The 15,938-nt window shown below is 44.4% G+C and overlaps 1 long non-coding RNA gene across 1 annotated transcript in view; it reads right to left on the bottom strand.

The window, feature by feature from the left end:
• The window catches only part of LOC132249805 (uncharacterized), a 126,211-nt gene extending 110,865 nt beyond the window's left edge, over positions 1–15,346 (bottom strand). Inside the window, exon 1 of the long non-coding RNA XR_009461304.1 lies at positions 15,089–15,346. This is a non-coding gene — a long non-coding RNA (uncharacterized LOC132249805). The remainder of the gene's footprint in view (positions 1–15,088) is intronic.
• Positions 15,347–15,938: the final 592 nt, after the last annotated feature.

Raw genomic sequence — 15,938 nt, 5'->3', positions numbered from 1 at the left:
GTTCTGAAACTGTTGAAAAAACTCATTTAGGCATCTAAAACATGTTTAGACAACTTTGCATTTAGAAATGTGAGTTAATTAAAGTAAAAAATTGAGATGAAAACCTGGCTGTAAAGAACAGAGATTGCATTATTAAAGTGCAGAAAGGGCATATTAGATGTCTTAACAAAGATTAATGTTTAGTTTGGAAAACAAATAGAGGAGATTTGTTCAAAATGTTGAGGGCCAGGGTAAAAAGGATCTGTCCTTTTTATTATAATGTTAGTGCACAGACAGACTCAAGGGGCATGTCTACACATGCATTAATGACACGCTTTAGTTAACGTGCATTCAATCTAGTACCTCCAGGCGTTTATACATGTACCTTTTTGTCCTGTGATGCACTGGAGATCCGCTGCTTGGGAGCAGAATTGATTAATCAAGTCTGCTCCGCATACAAGTTGACGCGCACTGTGCTGCGCCACATAAGCAGCAAAACGTGTGTCAGCTTGCAGAAAGTGGAGGTGATGTGCTTTTGAACTAACGCACCTCCAAGCTGCTTTAGTTCAAAAGTGCGCCGCCACCATTTTCTTTGTGCTGATACACATTTTGCCACTTGCACAACTGCATGCGTGGCAGCGCCGGGTGATTTTCAAAGAGCCAGGCACTGCAGTGTTTACATAACTAAAATAGCCCTCTATTGTGAAGTACAAGGAAAATGTACATTATCCTCTTAATGCATATTAGCTAAAGAGCACTGGGCACCTACAAGCACGAAGGCTGTTGCAATGCACTGGAATTCCAGTGCATCGGAGCAGACTTGATTAATCGCTCCAGCAGCATCCTGTGTCTCGTATATCTGTGTTCCCATGCTTAAAAATAGCTGTGGGGGTTCTTGAAATAAAGGTCATTCAACAAGCTTTAATTCAAGTGCCCCCGCTGCAACTTTTAAGCATGGGGACACTGATACAAGAGATGCACCAGCGCTTTAATTAGACTGACTCTCAGAGTCAGTCTAATTAAAGCACTGCTTCCCCCACTCCTGGAGCATGTGCAAAAGTGTCCACAGTTTTTAAGTGACACATAATGCACATTTGCTGTATATTAACTAAATAGCAAGGTTTTTTTAGTGACACTTTAATGCACATTAAAATAGGCTACTGAGCATTAAAGTGCATGTGTAGACATGCCCAAGAAGTCAACAAAGAATGCTCTAGGCAGCATATGTTCAGTTTGGGTAATTCACTACAACTGGAAATCATTGAGACGGATTCTGTGACTGGATTTAATAAGCAACAGAGAAATTTTACGGCCATTAACACTGCAAACGAAGTCTATAAGAAGGATAATCAGACATCACAGTTCAGGGCAGAAACTAATTGCCCAGGAGGTCAGGAAATTACTCGTCGTTCCCACTTTCAGCATTACATAAATTGCTAAATTTATTATATATTTTTTAATCCTCTTCCCCTGAAATATGGGATAACAGCTACTGCCCGGACCTGGGACTAGATGGAGCAGTGGTAAAGGGTTGCATGGTAAGTAAGGGGCAGACTCCTACACTAATGCATGTCATATCTCACTCTCCTGTGCAATCTGATTAATTGGTATATAGCGTATTTTCTCTGAATTATTTTCAAAATTGCCCAACAGGGTAATGACAGAGTTAGACAAAATTAAAATATAGAGTTAACAGAGAGAGTTAAGAGAGTGCAATGATCATCAGGTTTTTAAGTCAGGCATGAATAAGAAGAACTAAACAACTTTTACTGTGGAGCAGTAGGCAGGCCTCTGCAGATTCTGGGTCTCTCTCTAATTGGCTACTTGCTAACTGAGGGACAAACTCCCAATTCCCAATCTTCTAAACTAAAGAGTATCTCTAAATTAAATCTTTTAACACTACAGAGATACACTTGGAGAAATGGAAAAACAAACAACACCCTCCTCCCCCAAAATACCAGAGATTTAACATAGGATGGATTTTAGTTTAGTTGTATTCCCTTTCTTTAAAATGTTATTATATTAAAGGGCCATACCACCTTCTCTTGAAGGCAGACAAACATTAAAGGGAAGGAGAAAGCACTATTGACTTTGGAGGTGCGAAATGAGTCATATTCGATTCGGACTCGGCCCGAATCAGGGACAGTGTTTTGATTTGTTGATTCAGATCACTGCCCCGATTCAATTCCGCTGAATTGGAAGCTGAAGATTCAATGCTAATTCACAGAATTAGCAATTCAGCCATCGACCCGACTTCAAATGTTTTTTCTACGTACCTCAAGATACCAGGCACAGCTGGTGAAATCTGAGATGCTGGGGCAGATGGAACGTCCCATAGGTGTGTGGGAGCCCCCCCCCCCCCGCCGCCCCTTGTGCTTGGCGATGGACCTGGAAGTGGACCAGAAGTACTTCTGGTCCATTTTTGGGTCCCCCAGGGAGTGTGCTGGGGGGCCCTCCCATGCCCCCCCCCACCTCGGCGATTGGCCATGGGGGGACCCTGGGTGCTTCCCCGGACCCTGGAGCCACTAGTTGCTGAGCTGGGGGGCACAGCAGTGCCCCCTCAGTGCACTTCCAGTCTACTTCCAGGTCTGCTGGGAAGTGCGTCTAGTCCACTTCTGGGTCTGCTACCTAGCATATTGGGGATTCCCTGCTCCCCCCTGTGGGATGCTGCATCCACCCCACCATTGCAGCATTCATGAGCTGCCTGCTACCTTGAGGTATGTAAAACAAACAAACAAAAAAAACCATTTAAAGCTGCGTCTATATCCGAATTGCTGAATCTTTCTGAATCTCTCCAAATTGATTTAGAGGGTTCTGATTCGATTCAGAGAGATTAAAGGGTCTCCAGATTCAATTCAGATTCAGAGATTCAGCCATCAAATCAGGCCAACTCTCCAATGAAGCAAATCAGGGACCAAAGGTTCACACAGCCCTACTATTAACCTCAATGTTATGAAGTTTCTATCTCATTATACATAAAGGGTGCTTTCCCCCTCATTTTTAATTGTATACCATCTTACAAACAATGAACATCATTCCCATTAGAGGCTGGAAGGAAAAGAAGAGAAGGAATGCTCTTCCAGCCTTGTGGTTCTCTCAGGATCTATTAGGAAACTTAGTATCAGTTGTGAACACATATAAGGACATCTTGTCACCAGGTCTACATTCCCCTTCTCCCCACCCACCTGTTTTCCACCCATCGACTGCCCTAATTTGCATTTTCACTGACTGACATTCTGGCATAGTTTTCTGGCTTCTATTCTATCCCATCCAGGAAGAGCACAGAACAACTGTAAATGCTTCCTCAGCCTGAAGAAGGGCGTTTGTACCAAAAAGCTTGCAAAAAAGAAATGTCCCAGCTATTATAGTTGGCCTAATAAAAGCTATTGGATTTACCCAAAGAACCTTGTCTACAAGGACATCAGAACTTCCATAATGCTTTGTTCAGCAGCCCTAACCTGACTCTGCTTCCTTAATATCTTTCTGATATTAAGGATATTAGTGCATCATTCATATGAAAGAGCTTTTTGGGGGCTGGAGTATGATGCTATTTAGGCCACACCTTGAAATGGATAGAATATAGCTAAGGTGCTATATTCCAGCACCTTTTATACCTTTTACACCTTTATATACCTTATACCGTTACCTCCAGCACCTACTAATATAGTAAGGTGCTGGAGGTAACAGTAGGGAGGCCAGATGCACACCACAGTGTTGGTATTGGTAATTACATTGTCAAGGAACATTGGTAATTACAATGGTAATTACAATGTCAAGCGCAATATTACATCTTACATCTGTTTTTACATTTTACATCTATTTCAGGATTTGGTACACACAAAAGGACATGGTGTACTTCACTGTAGGCCTCCCTGACATTTTCCTTGAGGGTTAGATAGCCCCCTCAATGCTTTCAGGCCACTTCCATCACCTTGGTAGGTAAAATTAGAGGGGGCAGTCTGGCCCTAAATAGTCAGGAACTCCCATTATGCTGCAGGAGAAAACTCACGGTTTTAATGACACATCCAACTCTAAGATTTTAATCACATGTCAAGAAACTCAAAGTTTCCACAGCAACGCTACAATAAAGCTCTTTGTGTGGTGCTGGCAGTGAATTCACAGTTCAATTAAAATTTGTCTCAATTACCTGCCAGTCTTTCATTCCCCCTAAATTCTGTTCCCTTTTTTTCCTCCTCCACTTTCTCCTAATTACCTATCTAATAAGGGGCTGGCCTAAAGCTCTAATGCATTAATACACCGTGATATCACACAGGGTCTCTGGGTTTGGGCCCCACTGGTGGAGGCAAACGCAATGCAGACAGATCATGCTAAGCAGCAATTTGTTTTCTAGGACCTGCTACTAGTTGGTTTGAGAACAAGTTTTGATAGGTTCTGGATGGGAAAAAACCCACTCAGAATTTTGCTGCAAGGGTTGTTATTTGATGATGGGGGGGCCAAGAGGGAAGAGTTAAGTAGCAACAAATGGAAGGGATCAGGAGTAGAACTGAGCACCACCCTGGGGACCATCCTCAGAGAACGGGAATGTTGCAGTTCATGAAGAGGCAGCACGGTCTTTTGGATGGATCAAAGGTCTAAGATTGTGGAGTGGTTCAGCAACCAGCTCTGCCACTGGTTGATTGAGCTATGTGTGTCTCATGCCCAATAGAAAAAAAAAGAAAGAAATCAAGGAAACAGTGGTAATTCATAATGCTGCTCAACAATTCTGTGTAAAAGTGCTTTGAGATCTGCGAGAAGGTGTTATAAATATGCGAGGTGCTCTCATGATCTTCATTAGGTTCTTATATATCGTATGTCTTATGCAGCAGATGAAACGTACTTGCCTTACAGTTCCTCCCAGAATTTTGCTTCCTGGGAAGCACCCATCAAAAGGACTCTGCTCTACTGTCTCTCAGTTAATTACTGATGTACTATGCCAGCACTGATACATCAGTACACGGGTGAAGTCTCAGCAGAGATTCAACAGCATGATGTGCTAACTGCTGGGCCATTGGATAGCTCTTTTTTTTTTTTTTTTAAAGTGTTTCTCAAAAGTAAGGTCAAAGCCTGCAGCTCTATAGGGAGTAACAGCCATGTCACTGCAGCCCTTTTGTAAGGCTGCCATAGAAGCAGATGTGATGGGGGACTCATGAGGACAGAGCCAACAGAAATGAGAAGAGGCAGCCAAAGGTCTGTCTGGCCTGCCAGCTGTAAAAGCAATCCAAGTGACATGGCTATAAAAGCCAGGCCCTGGGAGCAACCTCCTCCGGCTTCCACTATTGCACTCACTTACCCCTCCACACCCCCACATGTGGCCTGCATAATGCCAGTCCCAAAGATGTAAGGCAACCAGCAGGAGGCATAAAGGCAGGGGGCAGGGGTTGCACAGAGGGAGAGGAAGCTGTGTCTGGCAAAGGCCACTGGTGATGGGGGGGCAGCCATTGCGATAGAGCTTTTTAAGTATATTTCAGCATAGCATGTTTGCTCCTAAGAAATCTAATATCCTTTGGGTCAGTGCAGGCCAACTGTTAGATATAAAGAATTCATAGCGCTTGCAATCCCCAGATGAACCATTTTCAATTCTTCATGTTTCTGAAAAACCATTGTGTCGATCTATCAGTGGTGGCGGTGCTGCATAACGAGGACCGTCTCCTGCCTTAATGCCAAAGTGTAAATATTGCATTGCAGCAAGCAGCAGTAGATAATGCATAATAATGAGCTTGGTTTGTTATGTGATGTGCTACCCAGAGCCCTTGAAACAATGCATCAGGGGTTTCACACCCCCTCACCCCCCCAGTAAAATACAAAACAAAACAAAACAAAGAAAACCAAAATAAATAAATAAATAAATAAATAACCCCCCCAAAACAACCCCCCCTCAAAAAAACCCAACCCCCTCCCAAAAAACCTCATGCCAGCTACAGAAGTGAAATAATCATTTACAATGGCTGAAAAATAAATGATATGGTCAAAAAGATGAAGACAAGGATAAAAGACTAATTCTGATCTGACGAGCCATTGGAGTCATCAGTATAAATTCACTTAGACACCAGCAGAGCACTAAGCAGAGCTGAATTTTCATGCTGAAGAGATGGATGTTTTCATACAGTCGCTTCGCTTTTATTTAATGGGACAGGAATTCCAGGCTCAGCATATGATTAAACATGATGAAAAGAAATATTGTTTGAGCCAATGGTAATCAAATGGCAGTTCTGTGATTTTTCTAGTTAATTTTTCCAATTCTCATCAGTAATACATTTCCCCCCTCTCAAAAGACAAGGTATAGCACTTTAATGCCTGTCAATCATCTTGCTTTGCAAGCTACAAGCACTTTAGGAATTACTGAACCCATGGTTAGCAAATGCCAAACAAATTCACATCAGTGCAGAGTGTGAAGAATATGAATCATAATCTTCATCTAAGAGCTTTAATGAAAGGGTCAAAATGAAAGGCAGATTGTTCTCTTTCTAATATGTATATTTTAAGGTGTTGGTAACAGATAATGAACTAAAGGACTTGTATATCTTGGTCTTTTATCTACTGATTGAGTAATACGAGTTAACAGAACAAGCTTCTCACCACATTTCTTTATTCCTTCACCTTAACCTGAAGCTACCACCACACCCTTCAGGATGTATTCAGTTCTTTGCTTCCCTAGCGACTACCTACCTGTAGTTTGAAGCACCCCCTGTGATACATGAAGCGCCTCAACTCTTGTTGACATTGATTAGATCCCAAAGGTACCACTGGTTTTGCAATCCTGTGTCTTGAGTGTGGCTGGGGACACCTTTCACATGTCAAAACTGGGAAAGCTCCTTTGGGGGTGTCCACAAAGGGGCACTTAAGACCCTAGATTCCAGTACGATGAAGTGTGGTTGATGGGGTTGGTACCGGAAAACTTATGTTGGTTCATTTCTGCACATCTGCATCACCAAATCTGACTGGAGTGTCCATAGGGTATGATGCAGACTGTTGGCTTAAAAGTGGTATTTAAAGGCCTGTTTTGGGGGAAATGGCTTATAGGTATAGATATATGCATTATAAAGGGTCAAGATGGGCAGCAGGGGTTAAATGGATTTTAAAGAGCTTGGGAGACACACGCACAGCTTCTCAAGGCCCCCAAAACAGATGGGCTGTCCAGCACAACATGACCAATGCATGAACACAGCCTGAGAATTGGGGCGGGGGCATGCCATAACACGAGATCACAGCTTTCAAGGCAGACAGGTTGTCTAACACCACAAGGACACCCCCTGGGAACTGAAGAAGTATGTACCATACTGTCCCATAATACAAGGTAAGTGACACCAGCAACAAGGCCACAGAAAGCAGGGGGGCCTAAGTCTTGGTTTTGGGGGAACAGACAACATTTGGAGAAGACCTGGAAGGCTACATGGATATATGACCACAGAGAGACAACCAATCAGAGAGAGCCATGGATGAAGTCATCAGGAGTCATCAAGGGGAAAGGAGAATACAAAAGCAGAGACTCTTTGTCTTGCTCCCTGAGAGGGGTCCCTATCCCCATCCTCCAGGAAGGGTCCCCAAGGCCACCGTGGACCAAGGGCATACCAGCAGCCCATCTCATGCAGCCCACTGGAAGGGGATTGTGGGCCTTGGCCACTGCTAACACCTAAGAGAAAGAGCCTCAGAGTAGAGCCTGCATCCTGACCAAATGTACTTTGACTCTGATGACAGCCCTCAGATTGGTAGATATAGAATTGCTTGATTGTTTGTATTGCTGCCTTTTTGTTATCAATCTGTATCACTACACTCACCTATTATCAACTGGCAGGTGTTGTGGTCGGTCTGAAGGTTGTGCTTGCCCAGAACAAAGGTATAAGGGCTGGGTTCCTAAAATCCTGTGTCAGTATAGATCAATTGCTTTGAATCACTTTGAGTCAGTGACCTAGATGTGAAAAGCTCTGTAATACAAACAGTTTCTCCTGCTGTTGTTACGGTGTTTACAACTGTGGATTTTCTCTTGGGCTATCCAGGCCTCTATCAAGGTAGAAGAACTAGCTGAGTTAGTTCACACAGCTGCTTCAGCTCCTATTCCAATCAGTTTTATAAAGACTAATAGATTTTATGCTAAAATCATTCATGGCAGTAAGATCCTGAAGTTCCAACAACAACTTAGCCTTCACAGCAATTATGCCAAGTGCCCATGCACTCAATTTTAAAGCCTTCACTTTTAGTCTCTCTGTTCAACATGTGTGAATGGCTGTCACTTGGTTATAACACAAGATGGGAATATTTAGCATTAGTAATAGATATAGAATAGAGCTCAGACCACGTGTTGATGCATAAGACTCGCACTTCATAAAAGAAAGAAAGAGTTTGTTCTAGGAAAACAAATGAATACACTACTATAGCTCTAGATACCCACAGCAGAAATAATCAACTAGTACATGCTGTGTAATCTCTCTCATGCAAAAACCTTAGGGAGATAAAAATCAAGGTTGAGAGGGGATGTCTGTAAAGTCATAATGTGATTCCTTGGCAAAGCTGAGAAGAGAACCTAAGACTCTTTTTTAGCCTGGAATGCAGATAGACAAGATTGTGTGTCTGTGTAGAGCACAAAAGAAAGGTAATTCTTAAACTAAAACAGTGGTTTTCAAACTGGGGATATGCATACCCCAGGGTTATGTGGTGCCTTGCCAAGGAATATGTGCCTAAATTTTAATATCAGTAGTGGAGCTTCTGATTGGTCAATGTGCAGTGAGTAATGTCACTGCTATGAGTTGACATCTGCGCCAACATTCTTCCTAAGGAATGACCGTGTAGACATGCATTGGGTATAAAGGGTACAAGCAGCAATATTTTGGAGGTAAATGAGTATGTGGCCAAAAATGTTTGAAAACCACTAAACTAAAGCACAACTACACAGTATGTTTTACATACACAGAAAGAAGAGCAATATTTTCTTTGTGAAAGAATATAGGGTGGAAGGGACTTCTTTGAGTTCTGGCTAAGTATAAACAGTCAAAAAGCCTGAGGCTGAATCGATTCAGTCTTTGCACGTTAGTCTAAGCTGAAGAGATTAAACTGAAAAACAACTGGATAGACATTTATCTTTGATTCAGGAAATGCAGCCACATGCCTGCAATGGCTCAGGCCAGAAGCCGGGGGTTCTAGAGCACGGCTCTCTGGCATGTAGTCAGCATGGGCTGTGTGTTTGCCTCTCATTCATGCTGCCCCTGAGGCTTCTGGGATTTGCAGTCCAGAATCACAGCAGCAGGACTCTGCAGGGCTCCTCATCACTTCCTCTTCCTGCTTCCAGGTGCCTCTGGGATTTGTAGTCCCCAGTCACAGCCAGAAGTAAGTTTCAGCAGGGGAAGGGGTGTTTAACCCTCCTCCCTGGTTCCAGCCCCACATCTGTGCTTGCCGGGGTGGGGGGGGGGTGTGAGCATTGAGAGAGCCTTCACTCACCTAGGGAGCAGGAGTGGAGCCAGCCCTGCTCTCTGGAGAGACAGCCAAGCCCAGCCCAGGGCTGCAAAGCATACTGGGATGCTGGAGGACTCTGATTTAACTTGAATCAAAAGGGGTCTGGGACAGAAGTTTCATAAACCGGTTTCACCTAAATCAGTTAAGTCTGATACTACATTCAACCAGGTTTATCTTAAAGCAGTTTCAACCATTTGGAACCTGGTTGATGTGCACTGAACTTCTGTTCTGTTACAGGTTTAAACCAGTTTCTGATTACTTAAACTTGTGTAGGTGTAACTTCTGTCCCTAGCCTCTATGTTGGGGAGACCTCGTTACATAATCTTGCTCATTAATTCAGAGGTGTAACAACCCACACTTGCACCTTGGGCAGCAATGGTGGCAGGGCTGACTGTAGCTGCCATTCTTATACTCCCTCTCAGTGGGTGCCTGGGGCTAATGTTCTGGTCACCCACCTCTCAATGCACTGCTACATAAAGTTTAACTCCATCAAACTCCTTTTCAAAATGATATATGCTTTGCTACTCCAATTTTAAAAGTGAACAGTTAAACAAAAATATTACTCAGACACTGCTTGCTACACAAGTCAAGCCTCCTTTACAATTGATTTATATGCTTTCAATATCGATATTAAATGTCACATGCACCATGAAAGCACAAGTCAATGTTTTCATGTCATCTCTTAATTAGTCTGTTTAGTGTGTGGGATGAAGAGAAATCCCTTGCCTGTTGCTATTTATTAATGTGTTATTCTATTCCCTATGCACAAACCAAGTCAGAGCCTGAAACCAGAGGTTGAAAAACTTGTTTTGACTATTTTTGAACCCATGCATGTTGTAGAATCTTATATGAGCTCAGATATCATTAGGTTTTCATTCAGTGAAGAAGAAAGGCTTGGTGGAGGGGAAAAACATAGTAGAGAAAAAAAACATAAAAGGTGCAAAAATGGAGCAGAATGTCTGATAACTAGGTTATCAGACCAAAAAAAGGAGTAAGGGGATGAGAAAGACAAAAACAAATCTAATGAAAATATGAACTTGCAGTGGGACAAATCTTGGGGTCAGCATTCCTGGCAGCCTCACAGTGATGAGCACTGTATGATAGGAAATATTATCTGGCAGAAATGTTTTCAACCTAACAGCCAAATAATTTCTGTATGTCCTTAGTCAAAAGATTTAATCTGCTAGGTGCTTCATCTGTCCCTTATCAGATAAAGACAGACATTTCTTCTCTAAAAGGGAAAGGAAGAATTGTGAAGAAAATTCAACAAGCAGTTATGGCTATGTACAGATGTTCAAGAAGCCTGCGGTGGAAGAGCTCTAACTTTTGAACTTTACTCAAAGGGTCCCCCCACCGTGTTTAGGTTGGGAGGAAGCAGTCCTTGTGGGAAGGAGAGAGGAGGAGCCTGCCCACATGGCCTGATCGCAGCAGGTAGGGGTAGTTCTTGCATGCCTCCCAGAATGCCCTGTGGGCTCCCCAGGTTGCCAAAGACTCCCAAAAGCAGGTGAATGGCTGAGCCACCCCTGACTGGCTGGCAGGGACATGACAGCCATCCATCTGCACCTGATGAGGCAGTGGCTTGTCATGGCCACAACCCATCAGCAGCTATTCCATGCAAGCCTCCCCAACATGCCCTGCAACTGCCAAGTGGGTTTTTTGTGTGTCATACACACACATATGAAGAATCCAGGCATCCTGGACACACACACACACACACACACACACACACACACACAGAACCAAGGCATCTAGGGCACAGCTGGGACACTGACTTTCATACAGCTGAGGAGGACAATGCCCATCTCTTGTGCAACTCCCCATTCCCCAGGGTGATTGAGAGTGGGCACTACATTCCCAGGGTCCCTGAGTTCATCATCAATGAAATCATCACTCCTCCAATCCTTGAGGGCCTGGCCTCCCCCTTCCTGCCCTGGCTTATGAGGTCCTATGGGGGGCAATTGGACTGTCAGAAGGAGCACTTCAATTACAAACTGGGCATAGCACTGCAAACACATGCGATGCAGGGATGGGGGAGAGGATGAGCCCCACACAACAGCAGGCTACCCAGATCTGTGAAGCTCTGGCTGACATCCTTCTCACCTGCATGGACCAGGAACCCTCCTCAGATAAGTACGGTTGGAGGACTTTGAATGCCTAAGCCCTGGCATGAGGCATTAGGTATCCTGCTATGGGGTCCTTTGGCCCTGCCTCATCTGCACCACTGCCCACAACTCAAGCTACCTGGGAACTGTCCCCCTTCCCCATGCCCTCCACCCCAGGGTATAGGGAAACGAGGCATGAGGAAGAGATGTGGTTCAGTTTAAAATGTTGCGCTTGCAAAACCTTTCCTGTGTTTATTAAAGGAAACCTGTTAAACACTGCCCATTTCTCAGCTTGGTTCTTTCTCCCAATTAACACAAAACAGCAAACCTTTGGCAACACAGTGGGGAGTGGGGGTTGAAAATAGGGTGACAGAATGTGGAAGGAGTTTGGGGCCAGGGGGAATGCTGCAGGGCCTGAACTCAACAAATGTGAAACCTGGGTGGCAAGGCATGGGGCAAGGAACTTTTAACCTAGAACCCTACTTTCAGGGGCCTGTAATATGTACAAACGGGACAGTTGCATGATCCCAGACCCATTTTTTGTCAGAGAGCTGCAGGCTGGGACACATCACTGCAGTGGGTGCCAAAGACTGCTGGCCCTCCCACATGGGACCCCCCAGACCCTTGGCCTGCAACATCATGTCTTCCCTTCAAGGATCACAGACCCATGGCCCTTGCCAACACCTGAGGTTATGACAGGCAACTGGCCTGAATCAGGGGGCTGCTTATCCCTACCTAGGCTGTGCCACTCCCTAACAGTGGGGCCCAGGCTAGACGTGGGTACATGGGGAGTGGAAGCACTCCCCCCTGGACCTCCCAGCTGGGGGAGGGGGGTAGATGAATTGGAACCACTGGTCTCTGCTGCCAGAAGCTGCCCCAGTGACCATCTGGCCCAGAAAGCTAGTGGGCTGCACTCTCCTGCCTGTTGTGAGCACTTCTGCACCCCTTTGGGACTAGCCTGGGCCCTCTTAGTGGGCCTGTGGGTTGACTGGAAGCAGTCCAGGACCGTGTGCATTAACTCTATATCCTAGTCCTGAATCTAGTCGGTGAACTTGGCCAGTCTGCTTCCAATGCCAATGTCCACATCATTAATGAAGATTTTGAATAGTGCAGGCCCAAGGACAGAGCTTTGAGGGACCCCACTGGTCACAGGGCACCACAACAATTGACTTCCATCAACCACCACCTTCTGGGTCTGACCACGGAGCCAATTCTCCAGCCAGTGGATTGTGGTGAAGCTGAGGCTGCAGCTGGCTTCAGAGGCTTGGGGCCCCGACTCCTGCATCACCTGACCTCCGCTGCTCAGGTAACCTCAGAATAAATGTCTAGGGGCTTTCAATTGATGGCCTGCAATTCTGCCACTGTCATATGCCCCCCAGGCTGTAAAATTCAAGGGACCATGGCCCACATGGTCCCTTACGTTCCAGAGTTGTGAGTGCGCTCACCCTGGCTTGGAGGTTCAGTGCCTCCCCAACCACATCCTCCCCATGCAGAATTCCCTAGTTGATGGTCTGTTAGCTATCTGATCAGTGATCAAGAAGAGGGGGAGTCTGCACTGAGTGAGAATAAAGGACATGACAGGAGACCCTTTCTTCCAAAACAAAAAAAGGAGGGGAAGCAGGGGGATGGCAAATATTTAGGGCCCAACTCAGCCATCCTTACTTTACACTCTTGTAACATGGAGGACTTCAGTGTACTGGATTCTATTAGTAGCATGTTATCAATTTCAATCCCAAGTAGTACTTGCCAAAAGTAATTACATTTCATTTTTTCACCTTTACTTTTTCTGGCACTATCTACAGTCCCTGTTTTGGGATTTCAATATAAATATAGATGTCACAAGTGAAGAAGCACAAGGCACTACACTGTCAAGTGGTTGTTTTGCATTATTATATAGTTATTGTGATGTTTAAAAGATAAATAAATACACCTAGATATGTAGTTTGGAAACCTGAGCAAGGTAGAAAGTTGGAATGACTTGTGGTGACATGCTGTATGGAGAGGCACGAGATTTTAAAAGGAAGAAGATTGTGGAGGTGGTCTGAAACAGAGATAAGGAGAAATCATCTCCTTTCATTACTTCCCATCATCTGCAGCTGTAACCCTTCAACAAGAGACATAAGCAGAACTATTCTAGTGTGGGAACCAAAAGGTTCAGACCCACTCCAATGCAAACACTTCCCCATGCACCTAAATTAAAAATTTCATATTTAAGGCTTTATGCCTTCTATATATGAAAGTGATTGTTGAATGAGGCACAGAGAGTTTGGTAAGGAGTCAAGAAGTAACCTATGCCTCAGGCAAACACAAACTTGGTTTGAACAAGACACTGTTTGCATCAAGACTTTACAAAATACTTCTGAGTAAGCAGCTGCTTATGGCAGCAAATATAACTGAAATCACTTCAGAGAGTGTAGATATTATGGATTGTAGATACTGAAAACAACACTATTAAAATATTTCAGGCAAGATTTTGCTTCATATATTTTATACCCACGCATATAACAAGCTCTTATTCTTATCTTTACAGGTGTATAGAGCTCAGCAGCTTTACTTGATAAGTCTTAGTTCGCTCCATTCACTCCTTAATGTCCGGTCTTCTCTCCCCACTCAATCTTCCCATGCAGTGTATAATTTTTTCCATACTTGTAACTGCTCTTAATGATTACCCAGCTGAGGACATGATTTCCTCCAGCTCAGGCAATTAGAGAATTCATTGCAAGGAAACAAAACAAAGGGGTGGCTAGAGATGTACCTTATGGAGTAAATAGTGCAGTACAAAGCTCCTATCCTGCTCCACTTGAAGTCAAGGGAAAGTTACCCCAATTTCAGATTGAAGTGTTGCTACATTTCAACAACATGCATGAGACTGAAGGACTGTGTAGTAAACTTAACAACCTCTCCTTCCCAAAGTTCACTGTAGCATCCCTGCCCCCTCCTCCCCACAAAGTTCATTATATTATCCATTAGCCCACTTCAAAAAACACACACTTGGAAGTTTAATTGCCCCAAATGCAACCAGATTGCCTCCACTCACTAAGGCTTCAGAAGAGTGACCCTGCTTGTCTGGTGGCTTACTGAAATTCTGTACAGATTTTCAAGAGTCTACTCTACTCAGTACAGAAGGGGGCGGAGGGGGAAAATAATTCACAATCACTGCTTTTTTCTCAGGAAGCAGATTGGAAAGCCTGGGGAAATGTTTCCTCCTGCAACTGAAGACTGTAGGGCATTTCCTAAGGGGAACATCATAGACCCGGTGTCCCAAAGTTTTTTTGGAAAGGTGGGGGGGGTGCTCTAAAAAGAAAATGCTACATTAGGGCTAGCAAGGCCATTGGATATTGTTACTCATATACCCAGTGTAGTAGGCACAGAGTTAATGAGCTCCCTCTCAATTTTTTTGTGTTCTCTTACAGACTCACAGCCTCTTGTTATTGCCTGCACTCCTTGGGGCAAGCTCTCTCCTGGTAGGAGTTTCTTAGCATACTTTGCACTGTGCAAACCAACCCCTATACCCACACCACGCAATTGTTTCTGATCATAAACACAGTCTCTGGTGCACTCACAGTCTCTGGTTAGCTCCCCAGAGAAAGGCACTCTAGGCAGCATCCTCAGGCACCAATTCACTGACCCACCAGCTCTCTCCCTCTTGGCTCTCAGCTTCTAACCTTTAGGCTCTCAGATTTCAGCTGGTCTTAGCTCTCTGGCTTTCAGCCCTCCACTCCTGCCTGTCTTAGGCTTTCCTCCCTAGAAGCTGACTCTCAAACCCCTATGGGTAGTCTGTAGAAGCTGCTCTTCTTGGCTCCCCTTGCTAGGAGCTTTTTCTCTTCCTGCCAGCTAATTATCTAAGGCACCTGGCCCCATTGTCTCAGCAGCCTGCAATCACTCCTACTACCTACAGCTGGGCTACAGCCCTTGCAAGCCTGCAGACTGCAGCCAGGACAACTGAAAAATGATAACTAATAAAACCAACTGTGGGAGCTTGACAAAATTAGAGTTCCTGGACCTATCTGCCCTATGTATGCATCTGTGGGGCTCCCAGCAGCATACCTCACACTTTGTAACAGACTATCTGAACCAGTTTTCTACCATGTAAACCTGGTTCCAAACCATTACTCCAGGGACCAGAATTATTAGAAGTTGACTTTAAGACATGAGAACAGAGAAACACTCTCTGCTTCTTTATAGGCCATTGAATACATTCACAATTTCTGGGAGTTGGCATGTATGAGCTGGACTTGTGGGTTTCTGGTCCTGCAGCCTGTATTGAGCAAAGGCAGTATAGGTATTTTTCACAATCTACATTTTCACATGGATCTGGTTTTCTCAGACAAGTCCAAAAGCAGTGATGCTACATATTAACATTTCTGGTTTGCTGATGTACATGCACCGCTACAGCCTGGGGACTGACTAGCT

Source organism: Alligator mississippiensis, chromosome 4 (genome assembly GCF_030867095.1).
Source record: "Alligator mississippiensis isolate rAllMis1 chromosome 4, rAllMis1, whole genome shotgun sequence".
Lineage (NCBI taxonomy): Eukaryota > Metazoa > Chordata > Crocodylia > Alligatoridae > Alligator > Alligator mississippiensis.
This window is presented reverse-complemented; position numbering and strand designations above follow the sequence as displayed.